At 45.7% G+C, this 22,564-nt stretch overlaps 1 protein-coding gene across 4 annotated transcripts in view; it reads right to left on the bottom strand.

Annotated features, from left to right (window-relative positions):
• LOC102457221 (uncharacterized) overlaps positions 1 to 22,564 on the bottom strand; it is a 137,959-nt gene that overhangs the window by 91,734 nt on the left and 23,661 nt on the right. The window contains exon 1 of one of the 4 annotated variants that reach the window (XM_025187915.2): positions 22,088 to 22,200. The exons of the other annotated variants lie outside the window; for them this stretch is intronic. The gene's annotated coding sequence lies outside the window, so the exon portion shown is untranslated. Of the gene's footprint in view, positions 1 to 22,087; positions 22,201 to 22,564 lie in introns of those variants that run through there. 4 annotated transcript variants of the gene reach the window in all.

Here is a 22,564-nt window from a genome sequence, read left to right as displayed (position 1 = left end):
GTTGGGGAGGTTCTCTGGCTGTTTATACAGGAGGACAGACTAGATGATTAGTGGCCCCTTCTGGCATTGAAATCTACAAATACATTGATTTTACAGTACATGGCTCTGCAATTTTTACTACTTTGATATTACCTCTGTGGGTTTGTCTTCATTGCAGAATTAACTTGAGTGACACTGGCTCATCAGAGGGTAGAGACTACAGATCAAGCTAGATAATCCCATCACTCTGCAGCGCAAACGATCTTTCAGTTGTCAAAATAGGTTAATTTAAAAAGCTTTAATTCTGCAGTGAAGACAAAGCTTCAATATTTATACATGCCACATTCTTAAAGCTAGAATCACTCAGCAAATTAAAAGCTAAGAGAAGATGGATACTGAGGCAACAGACCATAGTTATAAGAGAATATAAGATAATGTAGTAAGGATATATGTCTATTCATTTAAATTTGAAAGCTGGTATATAGGGCCTAATTTTTTTTATTTAAGACTGCTTTTGTAAATACCAAATGTCTGTCTCTTCTATGCCTTTTTTTACATTTTGCCAAATGGGGTTGCATTTGGTATAAATAAAGCAAAAATCAGTAATTAGCAGTCAGACTACTACTTATCCCTTTTTGAATGGGCAACGCATCATAATATTATTTAGCCATTAAAGTCTGTGAGTCAAAAATGGTTCCCAGTCTCCTGCCTTTGATAGTGGCTCATTGTTGCTGTCAAGCAGAGAAAGAATCCACCTACATGTGTCTAAAAATAACTGCTCTTTACACTAGATGAACAATTTCCATTCTGTTGGGGAACTCCGTGTATTTTACAAACATTAATGAATTAAGCTTCAAAATAAGCCTGTGAAGCTGTGTCACACCTGAGCCCAGAGCTACTCAGGAAAGAGATCAGTCTGTGGTAAGTGGTGCCACCAGCAGGATCTCAAGTGCTCCTAAATGAATCCGGCCTGTGCAGAACTAGGACACTAATTGTATATCTACATAGGGGAGAAAACAAACAAATAAACAAACATCTCACCTCATGCTAGCAAGTCTTAGAGACTGAATCAGCTAATTCAGGTTCATGGGGGCCCCATTTCTGGGCTAACATAGCAGTGCGGTGTATATTAGAGACAAGGTGGGTGAGGTAATATCTTTCATTATTTCATTAAATAATCGCCGCTTCATTTAAATTAAAATGGCTGCCGCGCTGTGCCGATCAGTTGTTTGTCAGCACAGCGCTGTAGTCTGGACTATATATATGCCAAGGCATGGCAGCCCTGGCCTGCCCCCTCCTTGCCCCACACTCTCCCCACAGGTACCAGGGGGAAGGAGGGCCAGGCCTTGGCCTCGCCAGGCCCTGTGCTCTCCCCCTGGCCACTGGGGTGGGGCTGAAGCCACGGCGCAGCAGCCCCGGTACCTTCTCCTCCCCCCCCCCCCCGAACACAGAGGAGGGGGAGGAGAGAAGCCAGGACTCGGCAGGCTTGGCTCCGGAGTACTGGGGAAAGGGGTGGGGGAAAGAAGGAAGAGGCAGGTGGGAGGCAGATTGATGTGATAACTTATTTTGAAATAATTACTCCCAAAATAACTATTTCAAAATAGTGGTCCACACTGCAGGGAAGCTTTGAAATTAGTCTGAGGCTGGCTCCTTTAATGTGGACGCTACCTCAGCTTAGAGCCCCAGGACACACTGGGGAGTAATTATTTCAAATGACTCTGGGTATTAGTTATTTCGAAACAGCAGCAGCGGAGCATCCACATTACCATTTTTTCAAAATAACTACTTTGAAATAAGCATTATTCCTCGTGGAAAACAGGAGTTCTTATTTCAGACATGCAGAATACAGCAGAAAAATGACATGGGGCCAAATTCTCAACTGACGTAAATTAATGTAGCTTCACTGACTTCACTTCATCTACACTGATTCACACCAGCTAATCTGTGGTCAAATTTCATTTACATGAAAGAGGCTGGTGTGGGCAGTTCAACTTTAAATTATTTCACATGAACGCTAAAGATGGTCTTGTAGTGTAAAATTCCATTCCCTCCTGAATTTTGAGGGAGAATGTTTGTCATCTGTAACATTCCACATCTCTCCAAACGTCAATGACAGTTGAATAGGAGTCAAAAGGTCTATGTATTTTTCAGGATAGAGTCCTAAAATATCTGCCCAAGGCCATGCAGGGGTGGCCCGTGATTATAGGTGGACTCGGCCGCCGCGTAGGGCGCCACCACCCAGGGCTCCCGATGATGATGTCACGGGGTGCACAGAGCACCCGATAATGACATCAGTGCACTGACGGCCCTGCAGGCGGGGGCGTCGATCACGCGTTTTGCCTGGGGCACCAGCTGCCTAAGCCGGCCTCAGGCTGCTCCTGAGGCCATGTAATGTCACGGTTTAGCTGGCGTGAATCAGTGTAGCTATATTGAAGTCAGTGAAGCTACCTTAATTTACATCAGTTGAGAATTTGGCCCCACATTATTTGTCTGCTGTTTTCTGCATGTTGGATTCCAAATCTTGGACTTTATGGGTTAAAAGTGTGGCCTGCCTGTCCAAGTTTAATGTGGAGGGTCTTATCCAGTGGTACCCAAAGCAAAGTGAGTCTGCTGATGAAAAGAACTATTGCCTGGCATAGTTCTAGAAATTCACACAAGGGGGTGCCAAATACTACCTTACCTTCACTAAAGAGGTTTTACAAAATCCAGCTTGCAAAATATATTAAAACTAAAAGCCACACATAAGTGTGGTAACTAACCCACCCGTTATGGAGGCAGATCAGCCTGTGGGCAAAGCCCACTATGTAGCACTATAAATTAATCGATAGATCTTCCAGTTACTGCAGGAAGGTGCTCCACATTGGTCTCCCATATTCTACTTTAGAGGTGGGTTCAGATCAGGCTGCTCAAAGCATCATGCTAAACCGGGGTCCCCGTGGCCTTTTAACATAGAAGAGTACAATAACATCAGTGTTGAGGGATGAGGTTGCGATTCCAGCTTCATATCCCACTTAAACAAGGGCTTCAAAATGAAAGCTTTGCCCCCTCTCCTGTGCAACAGTACCTGTGCTGCAATTGCAGGGCATGACTGCGGCTTGCTAAGACACACTTGAGTTAGCTCAGGGTATGTCTACACTACAAAGTTAATTCGAACTAACAGACGTTAGTTCGAATTAACTTTAATAGGCACTACACATACAAACCGCTAGTTCGAACTTAATTTGAACTAGCGGAGCGCTTAATTCGAACTAGGTAAACCTCATTTTACGAGGACTAAAGCTTAGTTAGAATTAAGTAGTTCGAATTAAGTAGTTCGAATTAAGGGCTGTGTGGCCACTTAATTCGAACTAGTGGGAGGCTAGCCCTCCTCAGCTTTCCCTGGTGGCCACTTTGGGCACAACCAGGGAAACTCTTCTGCCCCCCTCCCGGCCCCAGAGCCCTTAAAGGGGCACGGTCTGGCTACGGTGCCCGTGGCAGGGGCAAGCCTGCCAGCACCCAGCCAGCAGACCCTGCACCTGGCTCAGCACGAGCCAGACACCTGCTGCCACCCAGCCCTCCGCCTCTTCCCGGGATCAGGCTGGCAGCTCCCAGGAGCCTGCCCAGGGCCGCAAGAGGCGGGTACCCGCCTGGTCTAGTGCGGAGATCATGGACCTCATCCACAACGTCCGCACTAGGCACAGGAAAGTGACCATCTAGGTCAGGATAGCTGCCAACCTGGCCACCCAGCAGCAGGTTTGCAGGAAAATCAAGGTGGTCCAGTGAGACCCCCGACCCTGAGCCCTGAGCTTAGAACATAAGAACGTAAGAATGGCTGTACTGGGTCAGACCAAAGGTCCATCTAGCCCAGTAGCCTGTCTGCCGACAGTGGCCAACACTAGGTACCCTGGAGGGGATAGACCGAAGACAATGACCAAGCCATTTGTCTCGTGCCATCCATCTCCAGCCTTCTACCCCCTGGCTAATAGCACTCCATGGACCCAACCTCCATGACTTTATCTAACTTCTCTTTAAACTCTGTTATAGTTCTAGCCTTCACAGCCTCCTGCGGCAAGGAGTTCCACAGGTTAATCCCCCCCCCCCTTTTTGTTAAATAAAGAGAGTTTCTATTTTTGACCACACGTGTCCTTTATTTTGTACATCAGGAAGGGGGGTTAGGGAAGGGTAAGTGGAAGGAGGTGAGGGAGGAATGGGATACGAACCCCTGATGGGGAGGACTGGGGTGGCTCTGCAGGCTCCTCAGGGTGGAAGCTCTCCTGCAGCCCCCCGATTGACCCCCATCCCCCCGGATGGCCGCCTGTGGCAAGTGCAGCCGGGCTGATGGCCGAGTGCCGTGATGTGCCGAGTGTGGGCACTCAGAGCACTCCAAGCCAGGACTGCTTAGCTGTCCCTCATCGAGGTACACAAGCAAGCGGCGAACCCTAAGAACTGTCTGGGGTGGGGGTCGAGTCCATTTAAGCACAGCCCTCGGCTAGCCTGAGACAGAAGCTCCACGCTCTAAGTCCTAATCTGATGCTCTGCCGGCACTGCTTCCGGCCATCCTTAACCTCGGTTCAGGGTCCACTCAATGTGGACATGCTAGTTCGAATTAGCAAAATGCTAATTCGAACTAGTTTTTAGGTCTAGATGCACTAGTTCGATTAACTAGATTAACTAATTCAAATTAAGTTAGTTCAAATTAGGGCTGTAGTGTAGACATACCCTCAGGCTGTGTCTACACTGGCATCCCTTCTGGAAAAGGGATGCTAATGTAACACTTTGGAATAGGCAAATCCACGGGGGATTTAAATATCCCCCGCAGTATTTGCATTAACATGGCTGCCGCTTTTTTCCAGCTTGGAGATAAGCCGGAGAAAAGCGCCAGTCTAGACGTGATTCTTCGGAAAATAAAGCCTTTTCTGGAGGATCTCTTATTCCTACTTTCAAGTAGTAAGTCTACACTACAAACTTATTCCTACTTTCAAGTAGTAATAAGAGATCCTCCGGAAAAGGCTTTATTTTCCGAAGAATCACGTCTAGACTGGCGCTTTTCTCCGGCTTATCTCCAAGCCGGAAAAAAGCGGCAGCCATGTTAATGCAAATACCGCGGGGGATATTTAAATCTCCCGCGGATTTGCCTATTCCAAAGAGCTACATTAGCATCCCTTTTCCGGAAGGGATGCCAGTGTAGACACAGCCTGACGGTATGTCTACGCTACCCTCCTAGTTCAAACTAGGAGGGTAATGTAGGCATACCGCACTTGCAAAAGAAGCCTGGGATTTGAATTTCCCGGGCTTCATTTGCATAAGCCGGGCGCCGCCATTTTAAAATCCCGGTTCGTTCGAACCCCGTGCCGTGCGGCTACACACGGCACAGACTAGGTAGTTCGGACTAGGCTTCCTAGTTCGAACTACCATTACTCCTCATTTCACGAAGCCTAGTTCAAACTACCTAGTTCGTGCCCCATGTAGCTGCGCTGCACGGGGTTCGGACCAGCGGGGTTTTAAAAATGGCGGCTCCCCGCTTATGCAAATGAAGCCCAGGAAATTCAAATCCCGGGCTTCATTTGCAAGTGCGGTATGCCTACATTACCCTCCTAGTTCGAACTAGGAGGGTAGTGTAGACATACCCTCAGATACTAACATAGGCCTAGCCTGACCAGAACCTTGGGTAATTACTCAGACTGCTACGTCTAGATTGGCATGATTTTCCAGAAATGCTTTTAATGGAAAACTTTTCCGTTAAAAGCATTTTCGGAACAGAGTGTCTAGATTGGCACGGACGCTTTTCCGCAAAAGCACTTTTTGCGGAAAAGCGTCCGTGCCAATCTAGACATGCTTTTGCGCAAAAAAGCCCCGATTGCCATTTTCGCGATCGGGCCTTTTTTGCGGAAAACAAATCTGAGCTGTCTACACTGGCCCTTTTGCGCAAAAGTTTTGCGCAAAAGGACTTTTGCCCGAACGGGAGCAGAATAGTATTTCCACAAGAACACTGATAATCTTACATGAGATCGTCAGTGCTTTTGCGGAAATTCAAGTGGCCAGTGTAGACAGCTGGCTAGTTTCTCCAGAAAAGCGGCTGATTTTCTGGAAAAAACTGGCCAGTCTAGACACAGCCCCAAAGTTTACACTATACTTCTTTTTCGGAAAAAAGTTCTCAGATTGCACTCCGCAATTTGAATCCCTTTTTCTGATTCCTTTTTAGGAAGAGGCTTTTCTGAAATTTGGCCTGTCTACAGTGGGCCAAATTTTGGAAAATCCTCCTCTTTCAGAAGAGCCTTCTTCCTCGTGAAATGAGGTTTACTGGGCTTCCGAAGAGCACATCCGCTCTTCTGAAAAAAAATTCAGAAGAGCAGACATGTTCTCTGAATATGGTGGAGTTTTTCCCAGATACCTCTGGTATCCATGAAAAACTTCATAGTGTAGATGTAGTCTCAGGCAGTTAGTCAATGCCAAAGACTGTACCGTTGCTCAGTGTACCCTGCAAGCTGAGCACTTGGGTGGCCACCCAGGAGAGAGTCAAATGCTCTCAGCTCATTAGCAGAGAGCCCACAGCAAGCACAGCTGACAGAGATGTGTTTTTACTGGTGCTGCACTTGCTTTGGTGCAAACAACAAAATTTAGTCCACACATTAATGGAAAAATTTAAAGGGAATTTTGCAGCTGCTGCAAGTTCACTGCTAATAGTTAGGGTTGCACCAGGCCTCTGCAGACAGATTTTTTCAAATCAGGAGACTTGTGAAAATGGCTCCTCTTTCATGAACAATTTCAGTTTTGACAAACTGACATTTTCTATTCCTGACTGTGTCTAGAACATTTCTAGGGGGAAACAAATTAATGCTCAATGCTAGTGCGGCAGAATTGAGGCCTCACTGGTGAACGATAGTCTCTATGGCTTATCCTTATTTTTAGAATGTTCATTCACTTTGTTTAAAAGACAGAGACACAATCTACACTTAAATTTTAAGTCAAAATAGCTACACTGATGGATTGGGGGTTGAAAAATCCATACTTCCGAGCAACAAAGCTCATAGGCACAGCTTTGTTGATGGCAGAATGTCTGTCAACCTAGCTGCTGTCATGTTGGTAGCTAGGTCTCACTGTGATAGAAAACCCCCATCCGTCAGTGTCGGCTGCATCATACTATGGTGTTAGTAATAGAGATGTAGCCGTGTTAGTCTGGTCTTGCTGAAACAAAAGACAGGACTATGCAGCACATTAAAGACTTTAACCATCTTGTTAGTTTTTAAAGTGCTGAATAGTCCTGTCTTTTGTTTCAACTATGGTGTTAGGCAGCATAGCAACAGCAATACAATCCCTATATCCGTGGTCCCCAACACGGTGCCCGCGGGCGCCATGGCGCCCGCGGGGCCATTTCTCTGCGCCCGCCAAGTGCTCAGGGCTGGCCTGGCCCCGGGCACGTGGCGCATGCGCGGTGCCGGAGCCACCCCGGGCGCGTGGCGCACGGTGAGCGCCGGCCCCGGGGACGCCGCAGATTCAGCCCCCGCGGTGCATGGTGGGGAGAGGGCCCCGGGCGCGCGGCGCTTGGGGGAGGGAGGGGGGAAAGAGCGCCGGCTCAGGCGCGCGGCGCTTGGGGGGGGGGAGAGAGCGCCAGCCCCTGGCATGCGGCTATGGGGGGGCCCCGCCCCCGGCTATGGGGGGGCCCCGCCCCAGGCTCCCCCCCCCCGCGCCCGGCGGGCGAACGGCCACACCCCCTGGTGCCCGGCAACCCCAAAAGGTTGGGGACCACTGCCCTATATTGTAAACAATCCTCAATGACTAGAGGGCTGTGTCTACACTGGCATCCCTTCCGGAAAAGGATGCTAATGTAGCACTTTGGAATAGGCAAATCCACTGGGGATTTAAATATCCCCCACGGCATTTGCATTAACATGGCTGCCGCTTTTTTCCGCCTTGGGGAAAAGCCGGAGAAAAGCGCCAGTCTAGACGTTATTCTCCGGAAAATAAAGCCTTTTCCGGAGGATTTCTTATTCCTACTTTCAAGACACAGCCCTCTAGTCATTGCTGTTCCTACTTTCAAGTAGGAATAAGAAATCCTCCGGAAAAGGCTTTATTTTCCGGAGAATAACGTCTAGACTGGCGCTTTTCTCCGGCGTTTCCCCAAGGCGGAAAAAAGCGGCAGCCATGTTAATGCAAATACCGCGGGGGATATTTAAATCCCCCGCGGATTTGCCTATTCCAAAGTCTACATTAGCATCCCTTTTCCGGAAAGGGGTGCCAATGTAGACACAGCCGAGCTATGTAGTTAAGAATGAAGTTTGGAGTTTCCATTGTCAATTTTCCTATTTTGTTTGATTTTTAGTGAGGCATTTAAGATCTGATTTACAAAGTGTTATGCATGCAATTATGTATTACTTGTCAATGTAATGCAGGGGTGGGGGACCTACAGCCTGGGGAGCCAAGTCTGGCCCCTAGCTTTCCTGAATCCAGCTACTGAGGCTCAGGGTTCCCTCCAGGCATTAGGGAGCCAGCACTGGTGCTCATGTCCTGTATCCCACCCCTTGGTGACCTTCCCCCCCACAGGGGGACCAGCAACCTACTTCCCACCCACCCCTCCCCATCCTTAGCCTGTCCTGCACTTCTACTCCACTCCTGGGAAGCACCCTGAGCCTGCTTCCCAGCAGCCCCTCCCACACAATGAAACCCTTCATTTTTTGCCCCACCACAGAGTCTTATGGGGGGGGGGGTGCACAAAATCTACTAACCTGGGCCCCCCTAGGCTCTGATAAGAACATAAGAACGACCATAGTGGGTCAGACCAAAGGTCCATCTAGCCCAGTAGCCTGTCTGCTGACAGCGGCCAACACCAGGTGCCTCAGAGAGGGTGGACCGAAGACAATGATCAAGCGATTTGCCTCCTGACATCCATCTCCAGCCTCTGACAAACAGAGGCAAGGGACACCATTTCTATCCCCCGGCTAATAGCCTTTTATGAACCTAACCTCCATGAAATTATCTAGCTTCTCTTTAAACTCTGTTATAGTCCTAGCCTTCACAGCCTCCTCTGGTAAGGAGTTCCACAAGTTGACTACACACTATGTGAAGAAGAACTTTCTTTTATTAGTTTTAAACCTGCTCCCCATTCATTTCATTGGGTGTCCTCTAGTTCTTCTATTATGGGAACTAATAAATAACTTTTCTTTATTCGCCCTCTCCATACCATTCGTGATTTTATATACCTCTATCATATCCCCCCTCAGTCTCCTCTTTTCTAAACTGAAAAGTCCCAGTCGCCTTAACCTCTCTTTATATGGGACCCATTCCAAACCCCTAATCATTTTAGTTGCCCTTTTCTGAACCCTTTCCAAGGCCAAAAATATCTTTTTTGAGGTGAGGAGACCACATCTGTATACAGTATTCAAGATTTGGGCGTACCATAGTTTTATACAGGGCAGTAAGATATTCTGTGTCCTATTTTCTATCCCTTTCTTAATAATTCCTAGCACCCTATTTGCATTTTTGACCGCCACTGCACACTGTGTGGAAGTTTTCAGAGAACTATCCACGATAACTCCAAGATCTCTCTCCTGATTTGTCGTAGCCAAATTAGCCCCCATCATACTGTACGTATAGTTGGGGTTATTTTTCCCAATGTGCATTACTTTACACTTATCCACATTAAATTTCATTTGCCATTTTGTTGCCCAATCACTCAGTGTGGTGAGATATTTTTGGAGTCCTTTTTGATGTCATAGGGGAATGTGAGGAGTGTCTTTCTGCTTCTCAGTTAGGAGCCATGTCAGTGAGGTGTTTTTATTTTTGAGGTTTTTTTGCTTATCACTTCTGTGTGGCCCCCAACTAATTTTTCTTTGGGTCAGCAGCCCCGACCCAGAAAAGGTTCCCCACCCCTAATGTAATTACTTCCATTACATGTTCTGGTTAGGTAGCTGTACAACATTAATTGCATTAACATTAAAAGCACAAGATTAATTGTACAGATAGTTGGCAAGCTGAATGTCCAACTTACCTTTCCTCTAGACACAATTGTGGTAAGTTTGTAAGTTAAGCATGTAGTTATGCACACATTTGCAAACTCAGCTACATATCCTTTTTGAAAATCAGGATCTCTGTATCTAATGGGCCAGTTGTGCCATTTTACTGACCAATCAATTTTGCACATCTTAAATGCCCACTTTTTTAAGCAGCTATGTTAGTGTCATCTTTTGAAGGATTAATGAGCTAACATTTAGGTGAAACAAATCTTTTGGCAACTGTAGATCAATTACATGGTAAGACGCATGGTAACTCTTCAGTCATTATGTGAAAAGACTTCCTTCACCAACTGCAGAGGAAATATTAAATGAGCTAGATCTAGATCTCAATCTGCTGCATTATAGCTGATTTGTCCTCCTGAAAGTGTCTATATTTTATGATGTGGGGAGCACTCTGCTGCACTCTCTCCATGTATTTTTAGCCTTTTTCCCTTTAAGAATTACAGCCACCAACTGTTTGTGCAACGGCCAATTTTCACTAAAAGCTTTTCAAAATTCCAGCCTCACTTTCACTGGAATCATCATTAGGTTATTACTTGAAAAAGCAGGGGGGAAAATTACAGAATCTAGTCAGTCTCACTTTAACTACAGATTCTCATTTAGTCCAAGAACATTTAGAAATTATAAAGGAAAAAACTTCCCTCACTTAATGTGAATTCATAAAATGTTACTGAAAATAGGAAGCCCAGACTCAGATTTCTTAGGGTTGGGAGGGCCTAGGATCTTGTGGTTAACACACTTGACTGAGATTTGTTAGATCTGGATTTAATTCACAGTCATGCCTCTGTTATTCTGTGTGCTCTTAGCCAAGACACTTAGGGTACGTCTAGACTACATGGCTCTGTCAACAGAGCCATGTAAAATAGTTTACTTGGCATATTCAATGAAGCAGAGATTTAAATAATCCCCGCTTCATTAAAATAAATATGGCCGCCGCGCTGTGCCAACGATCAGCTGATCCGGCACAGCGCGGCAGTCTAGACATGACACGGTTGACAAGGGAAGCCTTTGTTGACCGCTCCGGTAAATCTCGTTTCATGGGACATACTGGGTTGGTATGGATTGAATGCAGAATTTGGGCCCCAAATCTCACACATACAGAAAATGTGTAGCAAGAATATGTAATTTGCAAGAATATTTAATTAGCTTAGCAAGAATATGTAATATGTAATTCACTTGGCACAAATCATAACATATGCATTGTCAGAGAGTGTGCTTTTCCACCAATATGGTGACAGAGATCTGCAGAAGTCAGAAACAAAGAGAAAGCCCTGTTAGGTCTTCCATACTGAATCAAATCAATACACATCTCACATAGCCTTGGAAAGCACAAAACAAAAACAAACCAGACAATCAATAATACAACTAAGTATTATACTAAAAGAGTCGAGGAAAATAAAGGCCAACCCTTTGCATAATATAAATCAATTTAGCTCCATTGATTTCAATGGAGTTATATCAGCTTGGAAGCCATCAAGAATACCAAGGTTATAAAACACTAAGTTCTTAAATGAAATTAGTCAGCAGAAGTGGCCTTGGTGAATTCAAACTATATATAGTGTTCTTTGCCATTAGGAATTATGTAAAATGAATGGCAGATACAACCTTTGCATACCATTACTTTATCATAACATTCAACATGAGCACGAAGTATTAACTGTCGAAGGAAACTGTGCAAGTAACCACATGCATTTGTTTATATTAACTATTGTAGTAAGATGAAGGCCTGAAACATAAGCCCATGTAGCACAGGCTTGGTCTGAGGCTTGAGGCCTAGCTAACAATGGACAAAAGATAAAGCAAAGCTAAGCCGTGAGCAAGAGACAGGCCCCTGCTCACAGAACTTGGCATGAACAGGGCTCAGAGTACAAAACACTAACTGGTATAAGGCCCAGGTGTAGAACAATATTTGGCACTGATCATAATTTGAAAGCACATGGTACCACCAGCTCATTAAAAAAGACCTTGGTACACAATCCCCACAGATAAAGACCCCGGCTCAGGAAAGAATCTAAAATGACAGCATGATGGATAGAGATGATCTAATCCAGTGTTTCTCAACCAGGGTTCCGCGGAACTCTGGGGTTCCACAGACCATCATCAGGGGTTCCGTGAGAAATTGCAGAATAAATAACACTGGGCGGGGCCTGGAGCATCTGTCATGCCCTTTGCCTGCCACCCTGGCACTCAGCTGACTTCTGCACTGCTCAGCTGGGCTGTCACGCAGGAGCAAGTGGCGCAAGCTGTGCAAGAGGGCAGGGACTTCTGTGCCGCTCAGCCGGGCCACCGCGCGGGAGCAAGTGGCCATTTGGGCTCTGCGAGTGAGAGGCAGGAGGAGAAGAGAAAGAGAGAATGAGGCAGGAAGAGGAGGAGAAGAGAAAGAGAGAGTGAGGGAGGAGGAGGAGGAGAAGAGAGAGAGAGTGAGAGGCAGGAGGAGGAGGAGAAGAGAAAGAGAGAGTGAGGCAGGCAGAGGAGGAGAAGAGAAAGAGAGACAGTAAAAATGCTCCAATCTTTTTTCTTACAGTGTAAGCTGACATATATATATATATAACAGCTCTTTACAAATACATTTTCTTGAAAAAATTTAGCAGTAATTGAATTGTGCTCCCCACTGTCAACTTTTTCTGGCCAAGCAAACGTTTTCATAGGTAGGGGTTCCTCGGAATATGAAAAATTATTTTAGTTGTTCCTCCATGGGAAAAAGGTTGAAAATCACTGATCTAATCAAACCATGAGGTACAGAGTGATGGGTGGTATGTAAGAAGCGTCAGGGGGTAGTAACCTGACAACTTCAGAGGATGGCAACCTAATATGTTAGGAGTGATGTATAACTTGTGTGTACCTGTATATAAAGTGATGTCTTGGGGGGACAGGCTTTGCTTGTGCTGAGGCCATGGTTATGAGTACATGTGCGTAGTGGTTTGGTAGAGTCTACTAACAACTATGACTGTATTTTGCTTAACAATACACCTGGCCAGGCACCTTTGATCCTTATCTGATTTGTGGTCTTTGGGTGTTCTCTTGGGGTCTGCTGTGTTAATTAATGCATAAATCAATACGGCATACATCATTGAGCACACATGCATGCAGCCTTCTATTTATCCTCATTGACAAAGCCAGAGACCTGTCAGGAACTTCGCCTGACTGACAAGAACTACTAGCAGATATACTCAGAGTTGCTCATGTCCTTAACTGTTTTTTGGGATGGGATGCAGGAGTCAGGGAATGGTGTGGAGGGTACAGGAGTCATTGCAGTGGGTTGGGAAGTATGGAGGGGCTCAGGGCAGGGGTGGGTAGTTATGGGGAGCTCAGGGAAGGGTGTGGGGATGCAGGAGTCAGGGCAGGGGATTGGGAGGAATGGGGAGCTTAGTGGAGGGGGTGGAAGGCTCAAGGCAGGGAGTGTAGGAATCAGGGCAGGGGATTGAGAGGTGTAGGGAGCTCAGAGGAGAGGGTGGGGGATGCCGGAGTCAGGGTAGGGGTGGGAGATGTGGGGAGGGCTGGAGTGAGGGTTCAGGAGAGGCTCAAGGTAGGAAGTTGGTGTGGGGGGCTCAAGGCAGGGGTTGAGAAGTGTATGAGGGGAGGGAAGCCCCACTTCCCCCATCGTGAGCCATGCAGTGAGAGGGAGGAGGGAAGTCCCAGGCCCCCAGCAGGAGCCACATAAAGGAGGCAGGGAGAGAGGAAGGGAAGTACCTGGACCCCGACAGAAGCTGGGAGAGGCCCTAATGTGTAGGGACCCATAATTTGTAAGGATGACCCTGCGCTGTGGGATATGTGGGCCAGCATGGGGAGAGGAGAATCCTGCTTAGTACCAGCGGGGCATGAGATTATAGAATGAAATTATGACCCCACTGAAATCAATGGGAGTTTTGACATTGACTTGACTGGGGCCAGGATTTCACCCTTGGTGAAGAAGACAAAGGGCATTTCTGAATGCCCTGTGACTAGTGCATGTCTTGACACTACATGCTAGCTCGTATTTCGAGAGAAATCCTCTGCTGAGCAGGGGCTGTTTTGGGTGCATATTTTGCCATCATACCTCAGAACATCCATGGATGTTCCTAGAGCTGTCCTTAAAGCGTGCAGTGAGAGAGATGTTATGTTTACTACCACAATGATGGATTTAAGAACTGGGGTTTAATTTTATGTTTGGGGGACTTGCATTCTGAGGAAGACACTGCTCAATATTGACAGCTGGGAAGGCATGTGATGGTATAAGGAACTTAAGCCATGTGCCTTGTGTTTCCTAGAATGCTGCACAGGACTGAACGAGGCATGACAAGATGTATACTAGTGGCAGGATTAAACCATACTACAGATGTCATTCAACAAGCAGTAACTATTTTAGTGATAGAGATGTAGCCGTGTTAGTCTGGGGTAGCTGAAGCAAAATGCAGGACAATGTAGCACTTTAAAGACTAACAAGATGGTTTATTAGATGATGAGCTTTCGTGGGCCAGACCCACTTCCTCAGATCAAAAAAAAAAAATCACTAACTATTTTAGTGAACTTCAGAGACATAAGGACCTGAAACTTTTAAGCACCTAAATTCTTCTGTGGTTCTGCCCTAAATCTCTTCTGAAAATGGCTTTTAGATGCCTAAGTCAATTAGGCGCTTGAAAAAATTTCATCATAGAGCTACAAAAATAGTTTCCCCTAATTAAATACAAATAATATGCTGGCATTCAGACACAAAACAGTTCCAAAAGTAGAATTTTAGCTGCTAGACACTTTGAAAAGTGATCTTTCCAAGTGGGCCAAGATTTCTGGTTTCTAGCTATCCAAAGCTTTGAACAGGCCTTCAAACTAGGCACCTCCAAATGATTTCAGGTGGGAAAAGGGCCAACCAGCCTCCTGGGACCCCATATGGAGAATTGACACCCACACCTGTTCATTCAGACTTCATCTGTAGAGGCAAAACCCTTCACTCTGCACATAGGAAAAATACATCACCTCTGTCTCATTTCCCAATCACACTATATAAAGACTCTGTGAGTCTGACAACTTAAATACATTATCGGAAGAAAAGTTTCAGAGTCAACTGGCACGGTGCTTTTGCAAACTGGAATCAGGGCATTTTCTGAATATCCAATCACAATTAGCAACATGGCTGTCACTTCTGATCTCGTGAAATTGGCTTAGCCAGTCAGGGACCCAGAAAATCTGCCCTGCACCTTTTATACCATGGGAACTTGTGCAATGAGCCTAAAACAAATTCAGAATAAATAAGTGACATTTGATGCTTATTATGAAAGGCACACAGAGCCAAGAAAAGTTCATGCTAAGCAGAGGTACTTTAATGTCTTCCACACAAACCTAACGTTAGACAAGGTTCATGAAATGTTCCATTTACTTTGCCAAAGCAACATTCCTCACAGGTCTGCCCTACTGGATCATATTCTAGAATTGGGGCCTTAGTTATTATCATTTAAATTTGGAGTCAGAACTGAACAGAGAATGGACACAGCTGCATAGCAACTAAGAGTATGTCTAGACTACATGGCTCCATTGACAGTGTCATGTAAACTAGTTTACCCAGCATAGTCAATAAAGCGGGAATTTAAATAATCCCCGCTTCATTAAAATAAACATGGCCGCCGCGCTGTGCCGACGATCAGCTGATCCGGCACAGCCCGGCAATCTAGATCCGGATCTGTCGGCTGGGGAAGCCTTTGCCGACTGATCCCTTATGCCTTGTGAAACGAGGTTTACAGGATTGGTGAGCAAAGGCTTCCCCAGCCAACAGATCCATGTCTAGACTGCAGCGCTGTGCTGGATCAGCTGATCATCGGCACAGCGCGGCGGCCGTTTTTATTTTAATGAAGCGGGGATTATTTAAATCCCCACTTCATTGACTATGCTGAGTAAACTAGTTTACATGGCTCCGTCGACAGAGCCATGTAGCCTAGACGTACCCTAAGAGTTCAGCTAGCAAAGTATCTGTCATTCAACACATCAGGTGGTTCTACAACAGTTTTGACAAGACTAAGCAGTGAATTTGCTGATGGACTCTACAGAATGGGAAGAAGAATGTTATTGCTCACTGGGTGTCAGACATATCTTGGTTTTTAAGAAAATTTGAGGAGAATACTAGAAAATTGACAATTCACCATGAACTGCAGAATCTCGGTGAGAGAAATTTCACTGATAGATTTAACAACTAAAAAAGGTTATTTAAAATAATGGGTCTGTACTTTCACAGAGATGCAGTGAACTTGAGATTCAGACAGGCTCCCTCCATTTTTAACTAGAGCTGGTGAGGGATTTTTTCAAACTGAATACCAGTTCAGCAAAACCAAATCTCTGCAAGACAAGGTCAGTTACAAGCCTCCCAATTTGAAAAGAATTCTGAGAAGCGTTTCAGAGATGACAAAATGTTTCATGATGATGTTTCTAAATAAAATGTCAAGTTCAGAGTGACTGTTTCATTAAGAAAAGTAAGCTAATCACAATTGGGGCGGGGGGAGTGTGAAGTAGTGTCAGTACGTTGCTGGTTGCTATGCTTGGGCTGTGGGCTGTGGATGACCCCTACTGGCCTCTGTCTATAAGAACAGCCCAGTGGGGGGCGCCTTGAGGGCCCCCATGACAGTGACCAAACCATTCTGACTGGTTAAGGGAAGGGACAGAACAAAGGAAGTGAGTGTTGGGGGAAGGGTCAGTCTTGGGCTGGAACCATGAAGGAGACAGACTAAGGAGGGGGCTGGGAGTCTAGGAGCCCAGGCACCCCATCTCAAGGGGTCTGAGGCATCCTGGCCCTGACTCCTGTAGCCACATCACGTCTATGCTGGGCTGTATCCTGGAGAAGCAATAAACCCTCTCTATTCTACTGGCTGGCAGAGCCTGTTCTTGCTGCTACGAGGCTGCAGAATCGGGGGGGGGGGACCTCGACACACCGTCACAGGGAGACAGAAAGGGTTGGCATAAAAATGAACTGTTTCAAAGTTATAGAAAGCAAAATGTTTACAATTGACCCAAATTGACATTTTTTTCTTTTCAAACACATTGAAGTTTGACTTTTTAAAAAGGATTTTCCCCTAAGAAGTCAAATCTTAATTTGTCATGGAGAAAATGTTCAAACTCAAAGGCTACGTCTACACTGGCATGATTTTCTGGAAATACTTTTCACGGAAAACTTTTCCGTGAAAAGCATTTTCGGAAAAGCGCGTCTAGATTGGCAGGACACTTTTCCGCAAAAGCACTTTTTGCGGAAAAGCGTGTGTGGCCAATCTAGACGCGCTTTTCCGCAAAAAAGCCCCGATCACCATTTTCACGATCGGGGTTTTTTTGCGGAAAACAAATCTCTGCTGTCTACACTGGCCCTTTTGCGCAAAAGTTTTTCGGAAAAAGACTTTTGCCCAAACGGGAGCAGCATAGTATTTCCGCAAAAGCACTGACAATCTTACACGAGATCGTCAGTGCTTTTGCGGAAATGCAAGTGGCCAGTGTAGACAGCTCGCAAGTTTTTCCGCAAAAGCAGATGATTTTGCGGAAAAACTTGCCAGTCTAGACACAGCCAAATAGTGATAAGACAATGTAGTCAAGTGCTGTCCTGGAGTACCCCACTGTGGCCTTTGTAACCTGGCACCCTGCCGCAGATTCCATTAGAGATTCCCAGGAATTATCCACTCACAGCAAGAGTCTTGACAACTATACTTCCCTTCTCTTCAGATTTAATTTAGTCAGTGTAATCCAACTCCCTGAAGTAAAAGAAGAATCCACTTCTTTTACCAGCTCCAGGGTTCAGTGTTTGCACAAGCGTCCTTCTGACCAGGCCCTTAATCCATCTCATATATGTCCAATAACTCCAAACACCTTTCTGGGCTAGTAGGGAAAAATGGGAAACTTGTTCTGTCCAGTTTGTGAGCAAAAACAAGCCCTAAGGCTTGGGCTTCACTAGGAGTTAGACAATTAGATCTAAATACATTGACTTCAGCTACGTTATTCATGTAGCTGAAGTTGCATAACATAGATCGATGGCCTGTGGTAGTGTAGTCAGGTGTAACTACATCATTCAGAATATAGAAAATAATTATACTGCTCTAACCCAGAGTGTAGACTGTGTTAGGTCAACAGGAGGGCTTCACCTCTCAATATAGTTACTAAGCGGGGTATTTAAACTGAGAGTGATGAGAGAAAGTCTCCCATCAACATAGTTAGCATGCAGCTGCAGCGCTGTAAAGAACGGACACACCAAAATGTGATTCTCTCTTATGCAGACACAGCTTTTCTCCCATTTTATTCTGTGGACCTTCAGTAACTTGACCTTGAGCTGGCAAGCATCAGAAACATCACAGGAGTTTGGTTTCCCAGCCCTCACCACGTTTAGCATATAAATTGCTTGATTGGTAATACAATCAATTCACTTTGGAGCATACCAAATTCCACTTGCACTTGCAGCCCTAGGTGCAAATGGCATGTAGGCCTTATGATAGATTGGGATGTTCACTTTGTTACCGAGTTATTTAATGACTTTTGGTTCCAGAATTGAAGTCACAGCTGGACAAATCTGTGACATGGCTCTTTGCAGTGCTTAACCAAGAGGAATGCAGCACCAATATTCAGAAGAGGAAGTCTGGAATCTGTGCTCCCACTCAGCAATTTAGATCGCTTCAATTTCCTGATGCAGCATGTCTGAATTCAATAATTTACAACAATAAAGATAAAAATAAATGGCCCATGTGGGCTGTAGGCACATTACGGTCAAAAGAAGTGACATACCTCATAAGTCATCTTCACCTGAGCTAGATGCTCCCAATTAATAAGGCACACTCATATATGTTTTCGGCATTGGCTCACAATCAGGTGTTTATAAACTCTTACAGACAGGATTTTCAGAACTACCAAAGCAGCTATGAAGAATATTTCCCATTGAAAGTTACTTAGGTGCTCTTGAAAATCCATCCTAACTGGGTCACTAGTTAGTGCAGGGCACTTACACACTATAGAACAGCAGGTTTCAGCACTTCAGAATGTATTATTAGGATAACTTCTGAACTCTCTAAGTTCAGAACTTTTCATTATCAGTATATTTGTCCACAAGTTAGAATGGAGAATCCGGGGAAGGAGGAAATGATTGAGCTGCCTTGCTTATTATAAAATCACAATTTTAAGTTCTGCAAAATTAAAACAGAGAAGGGGGCAGCTGTTTTATAAACTTTATATATGTAACCACTTGTTCAAATGTGCATAATTATATTCACGTATGCAAATGGTTGAATGGACAGAGATGCCCACTTAGCCATTTGTGCACGCTGATAGCAGATATGTGCATGCTATCATGGAATAGATGAGCAAACTATCACACACTTAACACATCCATTGTGTACATTCAATTGCACAGCTAAGCAGTTTTGGAAAATCTAAGCCATGGTTGTTTTGCAAGCCAGGACATAGGGAGAATCAACACAGACAGAGCAAGCAACGTTCAGTATCAGTATGAAAGTCACAAGAGCCTCTTATAGCAATTTAGAATGTAAACGTGCACCTTGTTTGTAAGCTCAGTTTCTAGGGCTTCTCTGAAAATTTGGTTCAGAACGTCAAAGTCTGAAAATGGTTACATTTTTTTATAACAATGTCTAACTTTTCATCAGCAGATATCTGTGACGGGGGAACTTACCCCCGCACTCCCAGCCACGGGGACCGCGGCCCCGTGCCTCGCGGGGAAGGTCAGCTGGGGACAGGAACCCAGCGCTGCGCGCCGGAGCCGGCAGAGCAAGGGGAACCCTGCGTGACCGGCACGCAGGCGCAGGACGGCACGGCCGGAACCCGGCCAGCGCTAGGACCCAGGAGCGCAGGGCCGGCGCTCGGAAGGGTGGGGGCCGGCCAGACGCCGAGCGGGGAATTCAAAAAGGGGGAGGAAGGAACAGGTAGGGGGGAGGCTTGGGCACAGCAGGGAGGATTCTGCTCTCAGCCTCCTCCGCAGGGCACGAGCAGGACCCCACCGAGAGCGGCGTGGAGCCCAGCAGCGGAGGCCGACTACTCAGCGGGGACGACCGGAGCGGTGAGGAGCAGGACGGAGCCAAGCCCCACCGGGGATGGGACGGCCGGGGGACGGACCGGGAAGGACCCTGGACCCGAGCCGAACCAAGGACAGTGAGGCCGCCGGCCCCGGGAGGACCGGCAGTGGGGCCCGCGTCTGGGGAGACGGCGGGATAGAGACCGGGAACGGGAGGCGCCGGGCATACTAGGGCGAGGACCCTCGGACTGGGGGGGGGGTGCCCGGTGGCCCCTGAAGAGAGACATGGTTACAATATCCAAGAGTGTCACACCCAACCTCAATATCATTGTGTCCAGTTTGCAGATGAAGAAATGGAAGAAAAGACATTTCTTGCTCAGGATCAACCCACGGACCAGTAGCAGAGGTAGAAATTGAATGAAGGTCTCCTGAGTCCCGGTGCAGTGCTCCAACCACTTGGCAATACTGCCTCTGACATATAAACTTCAGCATTTGCGAGGAGGGTGTTTATCTATTGTTTTACAATAGCACCTAAAGACCTGGATTCAGACTGCGGTCCCATTGTGTTAGGCATTGTAAATATATCACAGGCAAGAGACAGCCACTTTCCCAAATAGCTTAATAATCTAAACACAGATACAGGTGGTAAAAAAGAAGCATTATTACCACAATATTCCAATAGGAAAAGTGAAGCATAGAAAGACTGGGCAGCTAGTCCGAGGCCACACAGGAATTCTGTGGCAGAATAGGCCGTCTCTCCCAAATCGGTTGGGTCCCAGTCTGGGGTTTTCATGACAAGACCAACTGTCCTGTCTAAAATCAGCAACTATTGGGACAAATTCCACCCTGGGCTATTCTGCAGAAGTTGCTGGCACTTCACTGGCATGACTGAGAATGGAATTAACTAGAAACTAGCAAGATGGTGTAAACAAATACCAAGAAACTCTGTAAAAAGAAAAGACAAAACAGGAACATAATGGCTAGCTTCTGCAACAATTAGACGAAAGCATTTCTGAAATGAAACTGGAAGCCTGGATGCAGCTAGGGTCTTTCATTAGGATTCATTTAGATACTGTCTGCTACTTTTCATGGCAATACTTACAGGAAACAAAATATGGGAGATACTTCTCAAGTGGGAAAAAATCTTATACAAAAAATTAGTGAAAGCAAAAGGCACATGTAGATGTATAACTTGAGTGCAGCCATTCTATGAAATTAAAAACATGGAGGATCATTACAATGTGCTATTAGCGTTTCAATAGTAAATCAGAATTTAGAGGAATTAAAAAGCCCTTTTGGACCAGCTGGAAAGCTAGATGAATGCAAATGGTTTGTGTTGTGCTTCAATGGCAAAGAATATGAAATATCACCATGCAGTATTAGAGTATAAAAGAAAATGAAAGAAATAGACTTAAATTCTTTCTCAAGAGTTTTACTCAAGAATAATTTGACTCACAAGTATCTGCCCCGGACCCATCTTTGGCTAAGGGTAAAACACAGAGATTATCTTAGGGGAACACATCTGAAAACTGTGTCAATTTCAGCCCTGTTTATGCTGTTTTATCGTGTGTGTGTGTGTGTGTGTGTGTGTGTGTGTGTGTGTGTGTGTGTGCGCGCGCGCACGCGCCCCTGCTGGTGCCCTAAGCACGTGCTAAGTCTGCCTATTGGGTAATCCAGTCCTGGATAACAGCTAAGTTAGAAGCCTGTTCCCTCGTGGCTTGCTGTACCACTTCTCCAGAACAGAGCCCTGGCAAGGGTTGGGGGGCCACACCTGAAGACAGAAGAGCCCTGGGGCTCAGGAGCTTCATAATATTGGGTTGGATGGAGGCAGTTAGTACAGGGTTGGTGTCTCTGGATGGGATCCTTAATGCACCTTAATGGCTCCAGACTCCTGCTCCATGAGAACTTGTTGGGAATCTCCATCCCAGTGGGTGCCATTGGCTGTCCTACCACTATTGCAAGATGCTCCTGTATCCTGCAACAACACCTCTTCAAGCAGCAAGGATCCCCTCCCCTCGTCCCCTGTCTTCTCACTCCCACCAAGCCTCTGTTTTGCAACCAGTTCTGTATTTTTACATGGGGAAAAAAGATTATATCTCTGATCTGCAGAGGGCACCAAACAGTAACACATCTGACTCAAGAGGACTTTTTACTGGAGATGCTGTACCTGGTGTTTGTAACTGTCAATCAGAAAGGAGCTTGCTCTCTAATGGCCATTGTGTTGTATAGAAGCCTAAGTAGGAGTTGTTTTTCCCTTTCATGAATGTATAAATTCCTCGATTTTCTTTCCCCCGCTTCTTGCAGTTGAAACAGCAAGAGGTATTTCACTGAGCAGCAACATGATTTCCAACCAGGAAGCCCGGCAATAGTCCCAGCTCATCATGGTAACAGACAAGAAAGCTATTCACTTTTAATCGACAGGATATCTAGAAAGAGACTAAAAGTGCTACTGATTTTTTTTCTCCCCAAGGGGATGACTGAAAAATTTGCTGTTCACTTTGATTTGAGGGAAAAAACTCGAGTCTTTGAATATTTGACATAAAACTCACTTTAAAACAAAAAGACTTGATCTATTCATATTTTAATAACAAAAACAAAGTCCTGTCTGGTCCCTTTCAATAAACCAAGCATATTGGAAGGATTT

Source organism: Pelodiscus sinensis, chromosome 18, assembly GCF_049634645.1.
Source record: "Pelodiscus sinensis isolate JC-2024 chromosome 18, ASM4963464v1, whole genome shotgun sequence".
Lineage (NCBI taxonomy): Eukaryota > Metazoa > Chordata > Testudines > Trionychidae > Pelodiscus > Pelodiscus sinensis.
Note: the sequence above shows the minus strand (reverse complement) of the source record. Positions and strands in the feature narration are given on the sequence as shown.